The sequence below is a fragment of the Netta rufina genome (genome assembly GCF_964035555.1).
Source record: "Netta rufina genome assembly, chromosome: 4".
Taxonomy (NCBI): domain Eukaryota; kingdom Metazoa; phylum Chordata; class Aves; order Anseriformes; family Anatidae; genus Netta; species Netta rufina.
Genome location: NC_140127.1, coordinates 16193543 through 16207410, shown reverse-complemented (window position 1 = coordinate 16207410; position 13868 = coordinate 16193543).

The window sequence follows — 13868 nt, the reverse complement described above, 5'->3', positions numbered from 1 at the left end:
TTTTAGGTGTTAGGTTGGACTTCAAGGAGGACTTTTTCACTGCCCCCTTAAGAAAGGGGATTGCCAGAAGTAGTCCTGACCCACCAGCTTTAAGGTGTTTCCCAGTTCCTCCTTTCTGTCACGATGCAAACGGGCTGGAGGTGGCCAATGCCACGGCATCACCTGGTGCTGTCAGACCTCAGTGCAGGTGGGATCTGCACCACATCCAGGGTGCACGGGGATGGGAGGCTGCTGAGGACAAGGAAACCGGCTGCCAGGGCAGGAATGAACAGAGGAAACAGGCCTGGGGAAGGAAAAGGGAGCTAGGAAGCAGCAGCCCTCCTTTTGCAGAGCACACAGGTCAGAGATCTTTGCTCTGTTCCCAGGCGAGAGCAGTGGCAACCTGTGGAACTGGCTCGTCTTGATGCTCTGCAGCAAAACACTGTTCAGGGGAGGTTTTCGGGTGGGGAGAGGCAGAGAGGCATCCTGGAAATCTAGAAATGCCTGTTAGACCCTACAGCCCCTGCGGCAATGTAAAGGGACCATCTGCTGGAAGACTGCTATGCGGAGCAGCAACCACCCTGAAAGACCAGGAGAAGGAGATGTAGGCAGCAAAGCCCTCTATCCCCCGCACTGCTGTGGGGCTGGCTGCAGGGTAATGAAGCAGAAGAGGAAAATAACCTGCAGCCACCACCTCATTTAGGGCTGTCCCTCAGTTACTGAGAATGACAGCAAGCTGGGTGAGGAAACTCAAGTTGCATGTTGCTGTGCAAAGTGCTCTGCGACTGGAAACACAGGGCTGGAAGGGCAGCAGGCAGGAGAGCAGCTCTTGCACTGCCCTTCAAAAGCTTGCACCATCCTCCAGACACATTGTTATCCACAAATCAAGCTGCAGCAGGCTTGTGGATGACCACGGGGATGCCTGTCCTTATGAAAGGCACCTCTGTGCAGAACCCCCTTTGTTAGTCTGACAAGCTGCACGTGTTGTATGCTGCCAGGCTTTTTTTTTTTTTTTGTATTTATTTATTTTCCCAGTCCAGCTAGATTTATTAGGAATTCTGCTAGAAGTACAAAAAAGCTAGTCCACGTGTAATGACTGTTCAATATGTATACAATGGCTGTGTTCCTCACTGGAAAGTCTGTAGGCTAGGCTTAAGCTGAGACAGGAGCGTTACTGTTCAGCCGCACACCTGGGAACAGCTGGAACCCGTTAGTGTCACTGGAAGCCAGTGTGCAGCACAGAGAAGTAGAGAAATCCCATGTCTGAGGCTTCCCCTGGGAGCAGCTGGAGCACCAGACTGCCTGCTTGGATCCTTTGAGCGTGCATTTGTGCTTACCTGTCCGGTGAGCACACGCTGGGGATCCCTGCTTTCATGATTCCTAAAGCTCTTGTTCAGGATTAGGAGCAGGACTGAAGTTTACAGGAGCTCAAAGTGAACTTCATCACTATTTTGCCTGGGTTTTTGCTTGGAAGGGAGCTTTGCATCCAATAGACACACTTTGTGTGATTTACTGAACAGGAACACAGCCAGAAGCCTGCAGCGTAACACTTTGGAGATGAGAGAAAGGAGGCAGAGGAGCAGTGCTATTACCCTGACATCCAGCTAGGCCCGTAAACCTCACGAGAAGAAGCCACCAAGTTACTCCAGCCCCCAATTTACCCCTGTAAAGTGCAAAAAAAGCAGGTAGTGACACATCATGAGCTAATAGTTTTGCACAGTGTTTGTTTTGCAACAGTCAGGACTTCTGAGTAAGTGATACAGGTGGAGGCTTACTGAGTAAACCAAACAAACACTTCAGCAGGAAGACGAGCTGTGATACAGGAGCACGTAACCACTTCTCTCTGGCCAGCCACAGGAGGGCAATGAGGAGCTGGGGCAGCATTTCCCCAGGCTTTGTGCAAACCATCAGCTGGGCAGCGTGATGCTCAGTCCCAGCTGCCGGTTGCTGTAACCACCAGGCTTATGGCTGAGCATCACCTGGTCCTGGCTCTCCCTGCTCCAGGGAGATCCTCCAGCCAGCGACAAGAGGAAAGCAAAGGCATTGGAGAGTGATGCAGCCTTACAGGGAGGGCGGGTAAAACGCATTTCTATGCCAAATGCCTTCAGAAGCTAGGATTTTTAGCACCTTGGGAAAACAAAACATAAAAAACTAATAGCTAAACAATGTTTAATGCTTAACCTATCGCACAGGAAGCCTTATCTGCTCCAGCACTCACTGAGCACTTGCACACAAGCGCAGCGGACTCTCCCAACTGTTCCATGTGTCACGCTAAGGCCGATGACGCGTGCCTGCCCCCAGCCCGGCGTGTGGGACCGGCAGGCCACGTAATGCAGCAGACAGCACCACAGGTGTGATTCATAACAGATTTACACCGAGCCTTGCCTCGCCCAGAGTGCCTTCTGTGCCCAAGCTGAATAAGCCTGGGGAAGAGTTTAAAGGTCACGGTGCTGAATGCCATGCCAAGGACTCCTTCCTGCCTCAGCCCCAGGACTGCATCCGAGAGCATTTCTCCTTGGCTCTCCGAGGAAGGCATCCCTGGGAAGTGTCTCCCAAGTCAAAGCCAGCCAGGCAGCACGACTGTCTCTCAGCCACTGACACGCTGGGAACATATTTTGTCCCAACAAAAGGCCAGGATTCACCAGGACGGGTCCAACACCAGCCTGGCCTGAGGACAGACTGCTCTCCTGAGCAGGAGGACAGGCTTTGCAGCCTGCTTAGCCAGCATAAGTGTTTGGGAGGCAAGAAGTGAGTCCGAGACAGTGCATAAAGCCCGATCACACACCTGGGCCCCGCTCCCAAGCTGTCAGACAGAGACTGAGGCTGTCACCAGTTTCTCATCGACAAGGTCACAGCTGTTTTTCCTACTCAGCTGATATTTCCTGGTGGTATTGCCTCACTTTCTGAGACCCGGAGGTATTTTCTGAATGGTTTGAGGGTGTTCACAGAAATAGCAGCACACTCACACCCTGCTCCCCCAGCCTCTCCTAGGTTAGTCATCATCCTGCCTAACCTCGGACTAACCTGCAGGCAGGGAGCCCACGTTTCCACCACACCTATGGAAAAATCCTCCTCTTCAGTGGTAGCTGCCCTGTGTTACCTGGAACCAGAATAAGCAATTGTACTTCAGGGTTGCTACCAAACCTGGCAAAGGGCCTCCTGACGTCTTCCAACACACAAGATCTGAAAGATGGAACAATTAAAGCTCATTATTCTCTCCTGAATGATGGACATTGGTCACGGGACATGCAGCGAGCGTCCTGCACCTCTGTAACTGGGTACCTGACAAAGCAGTCCCTTCAGAGCTCTGCTGAAACGCCAGTCGTGTGCCATTGCATACCCCAAACCTACCACTACGGTGTCAAAACTTCCTCCCCACCTTGCATTGCAAACACACTCTGGGCATTTCCACCTCCTCTGCAGTACCTTGCAGCAGTTCATGGAAGCAACAGGTCTTTACATGAGCCTGAGTGAGTTTGCTGTCAACAAAATCCCTGCTCCTCACCGGTTTTGCTTCTGAGATGCGGTAGCTTTTTCCGAAAGGCTAGTTACGTCGCTGCACCCTAAAGGAAATGGGACCTTCGCAGTTCATTTATGTTTTGAAACGCACGGAGGAAGCTGTGGTTTATTCTAGAATTAGTCACAAAGAAGAGCCAAACATCCTTCCCTTTTTCACTCTGGAAGGAGCCTGGGACCCATCAGCAGCTTTGTGCGCATCACGCTTCTCACTGAGAGGGTATGTACCCACCAGCTGTCTTACGTGTTTGTGAATTTACTTCAAGTTATGAGTACTTACAGTGGAAGTAAGAACATCCACTGTCCCAACCCCAAACCCCCATTCTCTATGCACCTCGTTCACCAAGACAGGTTGGTTCAAAGATACTATGGTAAAGTTTCAGATGGAAAGCCACGGACACTTTTAGGGTCATTCCTTCTCTCCACAGCGAACGTGAGGGCACAACACAATTCTCATGAAGTGTTCTCAGCAGATTCTCTGCTCCCAGGGGCTGTTTGCAAAGGGTGCATCTGCTACAAGCCAGTAGCAGTGGTGCGTCAGTGCGCTAGTGTCTGGGCTACTGTGTTCTGTGCCAGGCAGATAATTTGCAGGCAGGCTAACTTGACAGCTTACAGAGGAGGGAATTGGGAAAAAACTGCCCAACTGTGGAAAGTTTAGGAGTTACCAAAGGAGCACATCAAGCTGACGAGTTGTTATTTTAACAGGATGCAGTTTCAAGCCCTTGAAGTGGTTATATTTCCTCTACAAATCTTCTAAAACATGAAGAGACTCCTGCAATTCGTAGGGACCTTGGAACCAGAAATTCAGCAAGTCTTTGGGGGCACAGATGTGGAGAGGCCCAAAGACCACACCATCAACGTGAGGCTCTCCACTGTCTGGCCATTCATTTCCTGAGGCATACTGGCTCTCCTCCTTCCTTCATCCCTTCCCTTCTTACTCCTCTGCTCTCATCTCTAAGCCAAGCCTTGTTTGACGTACAAAATACGTTACAGCACATCTGTGCCCAGAAAAAAACAAGCCAAAAGCAACCCCAAAGATTATTGCTGTGGGTTCAAAACCAGCACAAGTTGCTCTCCCCAGTGTGTGCTTCTCGTGTCGACTTAATTAGAGAAAACAGACCCTTTGCTGCTTTTCCCTGAAGTGCCTTTTCAAACATTTTGAGAGCTGTATCATCACAACACTTTTTCACAGATGGTGAATTTCAGTTCAACTGCTTCTGAACTGAGTTGTACTGACACCAACAAGTCCATGTTCTTCCAAGGACAGCGTGCACCACCTCACACCTCGTACCTCAGAACACCTACCTGAAAGAAAAGCCCCCTACCATGCAAAGAGACACTTCTACTTGCATCTGAAAGAAGACAGAGCTAAGGCATGTCAATAAAGAAGTTCTTAGTCAAGTTAAACAGCAACGACCAGCAAAAACTACTTGTAAAACAATGGGAAAAACTGCATGTACTCACATATTGAAGTCTAACGCCCATCAGGAGCTGTAAAAGCAAGAGGCCTGCTTCCTCTGCAACTCAGCTGTGCTTTGCAGCTCTGCTCCTGGAAGCCTCTCTGCTAAGAAACATGGCCGCAGCTTTCTTGCAATCAGCAGGGACTCGCTACACCTGGGTCAGGTAGGATCTGGTAGGCTGCCCGGGCACTGGTGAGGCACTTCCACCTAGGAGTCAAGGCAGGTGAGGTGAGCACGTGCAGGCTTTGGTGCCTCTCTCAGCTGCCTGGTGATTGGCACCAAGGGGGAAGGCTGAGCCAAGCTAATCAGAAGAAGACAGAAGCAAGTTTAGGACATTTACCCCCTGACTACTTCCCTCCAAATCTTGTCATCCCTTCTCCGCAGTAATTTCCAAGCCTAAGTTTTCCAAGTTCTGTGAGTTTGCAGAAGTGGCAGACCTGTGAGGAGAGCACGTTTTTTCTTTACCGTAGAACCCACCGCATCGTCCCAAATGCTGGGACAGCAGAGTTGTGCTGTACCTTCCCAGCCAGGGGCAAGGTCATCCCGGGCACTTCCTCTGCAGACAAGGGACAGGATGCTAGGGGAACTCTACATGTGCACGATGAGTTTTCTTCACCATGTAGAAAATTGCTTCCGTAAAGTGGTAGTAAAGTGAGAACACGTTTCCCCAAATTCCCAAATGTAATAGCAGATCACTGTTTCTTTCAGAAGCATGCAGTGTCCCTTTGTGCTCTGCTGTTCTCTCCCTTCTTTTTAGCATGTGCCAATCCCTCAAGTGAGAAAGTAGTTTAACACTAAATGTGTGCTCAAGGAATTGAAACAACATAAATGGCAGGTTCTCCTCTCTCCTTTTACATGTACTTTGCTTACACATTGCCAGTGACCCATTTTACACGGCCTTTAGTGCTGACGGGGCTCTGCAGACAGATTTCCCCTACTCGGTAATATTTCAGCAGATATGCAGCCTTGAGCTTGCTTTTCCCTGCCAGTGATTAAGAGGCTGCAGGCTGCAAAAGAGGTCGTTTCTCACTATTTCTGCTGCTTTGTGGCAGGCTATGCAGAAAAGCCCTACAATAAAGCGGTGGGAAAGAGAGTTCAGGTAAGTGATTAGGACTGACACCTAGTACAAAAAGAAAAGCAAACTGCCTTTAATATTTCCTTTTTTTTTTTTTTTTTTTTTTTTTTGTGTTGAAGCCTAACTCCCTGAGAAAGCTAATGAAACCACAGGATACAGCATATGACTTTCATGAGATTATTTTCCTTCCAAGCCTCCGAAGGCTTTGTTTCCTCTTAGTACAGGTAACACTCATGCCTAAAGAAAGCTTTAGGAAGTCCTTGCTAGGAAAGCCCTATGTCGGGGCAGTCACGTTCACAGACACCCAGGCTTGGATCACATAAAACTCACCCGCAGTGCGATACCCCACAGAAACGCAATGCCTTTGTTTAAAAAATCCCCTTATGGGCTGCAAGCAGAGGCCTGTTGAGCTGCAAGTGCCCTGCAGGCTGCAATTTAAACACCTCTGTCCTGGATGATTTATCTGTCAGGTACGTTCTTTTCCCTCCCGGCTCTCCCTATGTGCAGGTTATTTTCATCTGAGGAAGTTTCATTTCTGTTGATGCTAATGAAGCTGAACGCAAGGAGAAGACTCTGATTTCCATCAAGCCCTCCACTCCCCAGAGAGTCAGTGTGAAGTCAGCTAAGAAATCATTTCCCTCAACATCTATTATCTTCCCACAATTTCTTCTCAACAGACTTCTCCATATGAAAGCATTTCCCTGCCATTTCCCATCAACTGCAGATAGCAGAAAAGAAAAAGAAAATGAAGAAAAACTTTCTCTAATCTTTGTCTTGCCTCTGCATTTCCACCCAGCCTTGCAACAAGATTAGCCCCCACCATTTAAAAGTGACAGACAGCCAAAGGACCCTTTTTATATAGTAAACCACACCTCCCTCTCCTGAATTTAAACAAACCTTGCCTTGAAGACTTTTTGCCCCTTTCTCCTCCCCCAGGCTATTTCATAGGCTGGTGACAGCTGTGACATTTCGAGTCGCAGGGTCGTCTGCGCCTGTAAGGACAGGATTTGGATTTTATCTTTTGATTTTATCAACACAACTAGCAAGGGGCAGGGACAGGTGAAAGAGGCAAATGGTCAACAAAAGCCTGAGGGAGGTTTGGGTGGGTTGTGGGTCCGAACTTGGAAGCAGTGCAGAAATGAAAGGCCTCCAAGATCCGTAGCACCCTCTGAATAAGGAGCCGACTCTGCTTTACAAAATCTGAGTTATCAAGTGTGCTTTAAAGAAGGATACCCAGCTACAATGGCACTGGATCTTTCCCAGCGGTCAGCATCCATTTCACAGAAAGACTGTAAGCAATTTCTGGACAAAGGGAAACAAGCTGGAGAAAGACAATACCAGTTCCTCCATGAGGCTTGTATCTAAATTGCAAAAAAAATTACAGCAGAGGTAAAAGGAAAGTGAAAAAACACTTGCCATCACTGTGCTATTAGGACACAGGCAGTGTGTTGCAACACAGCCCACTGGCCTTCACAAAAAAAAGCTCACAGGACAGACACCAAGCAAAGAGCTGGCAGCCAGGCTCACGCCTGTTCCAGGCGGGTAGTAAGTGGGCTTGTGCAGCCTGAGCGACTTCGTGTTTTGCAAGGTCAGGGTTTTTGGAAACCAGATGCTGGTGTAATGGATGCTGCCTGTCACCACTTTGTGGTGTGGAGGGCTGTGTCGCAAGGACGAGCTTGGCGGTGTGCCGGAGGGGAGAAGAATCACCTCTTGCATCATTCTCTGATTTTTTCCTATGTCACTCAGAATAGCGTATGCTGAATTTTTCAATGACTGTGCCTAATGCCCCCTGCTTGATGTTCTTTCTTTGGCCCTGATGGCAAGGTAAATGATTTCTCCTAAGCCCCCCAACCCTGCTTGGGAGATTATGCTTCCCTACCTGCACACAAAACAGTCAGCATCACTATGCAGCTCTAAGAAGTGCTTGTGACTACAGATAAAACTGCAGAATGGCTGTTCCCCATTATGCTCTGTGTGATCTTCACTTAGATTGACCTGCTTAAAACTTTTAAATGCTAGGTTTGGCCAATCACTCCTGGCTCAACCTACTGCCAGGTATTTCCTCTTCTGAAATTAAAATGAAAAGACTGGCCTGGTCTCGCAGTGCAGATTTGAATTTCAGACTTCCTGAAGTTCAGGAGCATTCTGCCTTTGTTTTAATCCAGCCCACAGTAACACGGGACAGTTTTGCTTGCTTGCTTGTTTTCAAGAACCTGTTACTAAGATAAGACCTTACTCACATAAGCATTTGCAAAGCTCAGGTCCCTCCGGCCTAACCCTAGGGTGTACACGACATGAATTGTGGAGCTCATGAATCTCCTCAACTCCTTCGGAAAGTATTGGCAGCTGGAGGTGTTCCGCTGCTGGGAAAATCACACTCTGTGCATTGCATCGGTGGAAGAATGCTGTTCCTGTTTCGCATCCAAATGGGCTCTGTAAATCTCCTCTGGAGATCTCTCTTCAACAGCAAGCTCCCTGAAAGTGATTTCGACCCTGCCCATTAGTGCTGGAGGAGACAGGTGATGTGCCAGCCTGAGGGAGGTGTCGCAGGATCCCAGGTAGGTCAGCAGCCAGCACGCAGGGGCAGTACTGGCTGTGCTCCAGGCTTCAAGGATTGTGACTGCTACACAAACCATCGCAGGAACAATTCCCTCACACTACTTACCTCCTCTCTTCTCCAGAAGCAGTGAATCCACACAAGGATTAGCCCAGTCCTGGAGCTACTTTGCAGCCCCGATGACACCACCAGACCGAGCCTGACGCATGCAGTGCTGGCAGCAGCAGCCTGGGGACGTGCAGCTTCTCTCATCCCCAACCAGTTGGCGAGGCGAAATCTGTGTGCAGATGCGAGGGGTTTTCCACCCAGCTGGGCCAGTGGCCTTACTCAGCTGGGTAAGTTTCCATGGCATAAGCGTGTTTCTCAAAATCCGCCTCCTGAGGTCGGGTTTGAAGCCTGGAGCAGGGGAAGTACAGAGAAACGTGTGCCGCTGTTAGCTACTTGACAGAGGACTTTGATCTCCAGAGCTGACAACCTAACACCTCCAAGAAGTAAGGCATTTCACAAGGCACTTTATTTGCCTTTTGTGAGACACGCATGGCGTTACTTGAGGGGTAAGTAGCAGTTACAGAGCACTGTCATCTACTACTGCTTATTGGAAAACAAAACAACGCATTATTTCCTGCTAACAGCTGAAAAAATACTCCCAAAAGACACAAACTGATCACAGAGCAGCAACATCAAGCCACAGCCAGCACAGACCTAAACGCTCCACACACTACAGAGTCTCAAAGATTGGACTGAAAAGATCTAAAGGAGGCAATAACATAAAAGCTTGAACCTCAGCAAAGCAGAAAATGATTTACGGCCAGAGCCAGTGTAGATTTAACCCTCTGAGGACTGAAAGCTCAGACTGAAAGAAAGGCTTTCCACATTGCTCTCGTTCTTGTCATATTCACACTGGTGGCTCCTGCTTCTCCCAGTGCTCCCAGCATGGTGCTGAGCTGTTCCCTCAGGCCCAGCTATGCCTTGATTGCCTCTAATAGCAGGGTATCCACTGTAACTTGCACATGTCCAGCTGCCTCTGCAGCCAAGCATCCCCTAAAGGAACTAATGGGACAAGGCTGAGCCATCTGCAGCCACCGTCTTGGGGAACCAGCCTCTCTTTTTGGAGAAACTGATGATATCCTGAAGAACTGTTTTCCAAAAGCAGACATTAAACAGCAATACTCTGTATGGGAATGGCAGGTCCCACTTCCTGCTTAATTGCACCCAATTCCCAAACATTTCTGCACATGTGCTGGCTGCATATGCAGCTGCCAGGGGCCTGTGTGACCAGGGAACTCGGAAGGAACAGGGCTCCGTAGCAGCATTCATTCCCTCACCAGCTGACAGGTTACTTGCCCGCTTTTTCTTTCACTGCACATCTAAGATCCAACGTCTTCTGCCTTGGAACTCTGGCCTGGCAAGGGCAAAGCAGGTTGTGAGACATCCCGGGCCAAATCCCCTGCCGGGGGAAGGCTGCTGGCTGCACCCTGAGGACAGAGCACTACCTTAAACGCTGGCTGAGCTGGGCAGCAGGCCTGGCCCCGTAAAGGCAGCAGCCTTTGAAGTGTTTCCATTTTAATCCCTCAGGCCCTGATGTCCTGGGAATGCTGAACTAGTCCCTGGGGAACAAAGGGAGCTGGGGACAAAGAACAGCACTGGCCACAGCTCCTGGTGCCTCTGGTGGCTGAAACCTTGCTGGAGTTGCTGGGCCAGTGACTGTGGCGTCGATCCAGATGGAGATTTTGCCTCCAGGACAACCTTGCTGGAAGAGCTGAACAGTGGAAGAGGCCAGTGCTGAGGAGCACATGATGGCACAGAGCCAGGAGCTGTGGGCTAAAAGCTGTGGTGCTAAATCAGTCCAGAAGAAAAGAAGCTGCAGGATTAGTAGGTGCTCAGGAGTCGAGCAGCGCTGCCAGGAGAAAGCAGAGGCACTGTCACAGAGATCAGACACCAGTGGAAATGAAAGCTGCTGTTATTTCCCCAGAAGGAATTGATCTGTATTCATCCCGGAGATCTGAGAAGAGTGCTAAGCTACCACCACAGGAGTTCTTGTTTATTAAACCAGCTAACAGACAAAAGGATAAGAAACCTGAGATCCTTAGAGCCAGCAAATCAGCCCTTAATTATAGTGCTCTTTTGTGTTTTAGGAGTACCTGAAGATGCCAGGTGAGACCTTTACTACTGCTAAACACAAATGGTAATCGGATTTGCTACAGGCACAAGTAAGCACACCTTCTCCAAACACCCACGGCCTTGGAAATTTACCTGCAAGCAGTTACTGTACACTGCTGGTATACAAGCAAATCTGTTCTAAGTACCGTGCTCAATGTTGGTCCTTTCTTGTTTTCTCCATCCCTCTGCCTTTTTCTGAAAGCAGAGATACAGAGCAGCAGAGCAGAAGGATGAATCAACCTCCCCTGCCACTAAGAACAGCCCCCAGGAAACTGCAAGAACCCCATAGGCTGCCAGAAGAAAGAAATTGTCTTGAGGATGAACACAGCGGTGTTCAACCCGTTGTCTGCACTGCCTCACTGCCAGACAGACAGCCTCAGTGTGTGCTCATCACTGGAAGAAGGAAAATAAGAGGAAGTAGTATTTATTTCTAACCATCCTTCTATGCAAATCGATGAGACACGCTCTGTTATACGTCTGGGTAAGGCAAGCTCAGGACCCGGAGCCCCAGCAGTCTCACTCCAAGTGTTCACAGCACAGATTGCTCTGAGAGCATCCCCCATGTAACGCACCCTGGGGAAAGGCATCTCCCATCCAAGTGTTAAAATACACAGTGAAGAGCTGTTGAGCACTCCTACCTAGGAACAAAAGTTCGATACGTTTGTGATCGTATGTTCTCTGCTGGGCTGGAAGAGGTGCACACTTCTTTCCCCTGAAAAACGAAAACCAGAAATTAAGAGGCACCAACAGCCCGAGAGCATACGTGCATAGAGATCTGAGCAACTCGGCACCATCACTGGGCACCATCACCCAAAGCACACATCCTGACAGGGCAGCAGGCTCCTGCTGGTGAGCCACGTGGGATTTCACAGCTGAGCTGAGGTAAGCTGCTGCCTCGTCATGCCATCAGAGCACTGAGAGCACGTGGCTCCGCTTGGCTGGCCAGAAGGGCAAAAGACAGCAGGGTTGCACTTAATGGAGCAACACGAGCCCAGAAAAGCAAAAGAGGTGAGGCAGATGACCTCTGGATGCACCAGCCAGTGATGCTAGCAAGAAAGCACAGCTCAGTTTGGGAAGTGGCAATTCAAGAAGGGGTTTGCCTCGAGTGGTACGCCCAAACGGCTTCTGACACCATGGCTGAAGTCAGGGACAGCACGCAGCAGCTGCAGGAGCCTAGAGTAGACTTGTAGCATTCCTTCTCTCCAGATACAGCCGGGGAAGAGTACACCACTCCTTTTTCTTGGACTCAGAACAGATTTCCCCTTCTGTGTGTCTGACAAAATGTGCCAGTGTCTTGGGCAAGGAGTTGGCATGCAAACTGCACCTCGCTTCTGATCACCCGCAGCACAAACAGGTTGTGGCGTCTACTTCTGTAACCTCGGCAGGACAAGAAGCTCGGAACAGGGATCACCTCAAGTCCTTCTGCTCCCTAGCAGTTAATATTCAAGCTCTGGATGAAAAACAGTTCCTAGATCCCTGGCTCAGTCAAGGAACACAAGGAAACTAACCTTCAGACCACAGTAATGTTTTCCAAAGTTCCTTGGAGACTTGGGATTATAAATTCAACTCTAACCTTTGCAAAACTCTACCCCCAGCCACATGAAATCCCCAAAGAGCAAGCAAACAGGCCCTCGCAAAGTAAACAGATGTTGCATTTCAGCTGTTGCATAACTTGAACAGCAACTCTCTTAGTTTGGTCCACAAATCCACATGAGTGCAGGGTGGGCACAGCTCTAGGTGCACACACAAGGCTGCTGAACCAAACCACGACTTGTGAAGGCACAGCACAGGGCCTGTCCTGCAGCCACGGGGCATCCGTCCTCACAAAATGCTGAACACCTCCTCCCGCAGGGATGGGGCCAACCAGGGAGGTTGGCAGTCAGCCTTGACGCTGGTCCTGCCAGGCAAAGCACAGGCAGGGTTACAGCTGTGTGACCCCCTGACCTGGTACGTTTTGATGTATTTTGATGTAGGAGCTTTACCTGAATCCCCCACTGGGAAGAGACCGGTGGCCTAGCTCCACTCCCACCAAGTCCACGAGCTGCTTTCTCAAGAGCCCCCATGCATGCAGCTTTCCCGCAACAGCTTTGTAGTTCTCTTTTCAGCTTATTTATCCTTGACAAGAGACACAGCGACGAGCTGTTCCTATCTTTGTGCTACTGAGGGGGGATAAGGGAAGGAAGAGAGATCAGCAATGCACAGAGGGTCAAGGAGGAAGCGTGAGAGAACGAGGAGATGAGTTTGCCTTTCTAGGTCCAGGACAAGACTTCTCACCATAGGGTAGTTCTTCTCCCACCGACTTCACTGGGTGGGAACGGAGCCAGCACTGAGTGCTCTGGAAATCCCATCACAAGCGCTTCCTTCATTTAGATATTTTAATAGTGTTTACATCTCTCTGATGAAGACATACTTGCTGCAGCCAAAAAAACCCACCAGCTCTCTTTGAAGAAGAAATGAAATGCTTCATTAATTCAAAAATTGTTGAGATCGCAAATCAGGAACAGAACATACAGGTCTAGAGGCAAGACTACTAATAATTCATGAGCAAAATGTTATGTTTATGCAACACCAAGGATGAGATTTTAATTGCTTATTACTCTAATTGATTTCATTCAGTTGTTATGGCAACTTTCTCCCCGTGGTACATGCACGACATCTCACTGTTGCAGGCGTAAGCCATAAAACAAGGCTATGTGACACAACGCAGTTGCAACACGTGTTGTAAAATAAATACTGATTATCTGCCCATGTGAAACAGAGGAGATGGACAAGAATCAAGGCTGTCTAGCACCTTCTACTCTAATGCTCCATTATTTCATGCTGATAAATCCCAGTTTCTCCCAGCTGTCCTTAGCTGATGTCTTGCCCTCTTACCTGCCCCACTAACTCCTCCTGGATTTCCCTACTTGCTCTGCTGGAGCAAAGCAGAGCTTGCTCTCTGAGCATGTACACTACTGAGCCACAGACTGCTGGTCTCAGCCATATGGGGACTCCATCTCTTAATCTTACATTCCCTTGTGACTCGTCAGTCCAACACACACTGAGCTTTAAGGGAGCTGAGTACAGCAACAACCCAGAGCTCATACAGAAGCTGTACAGCCAGCTGCTGTCCCGGGGGATC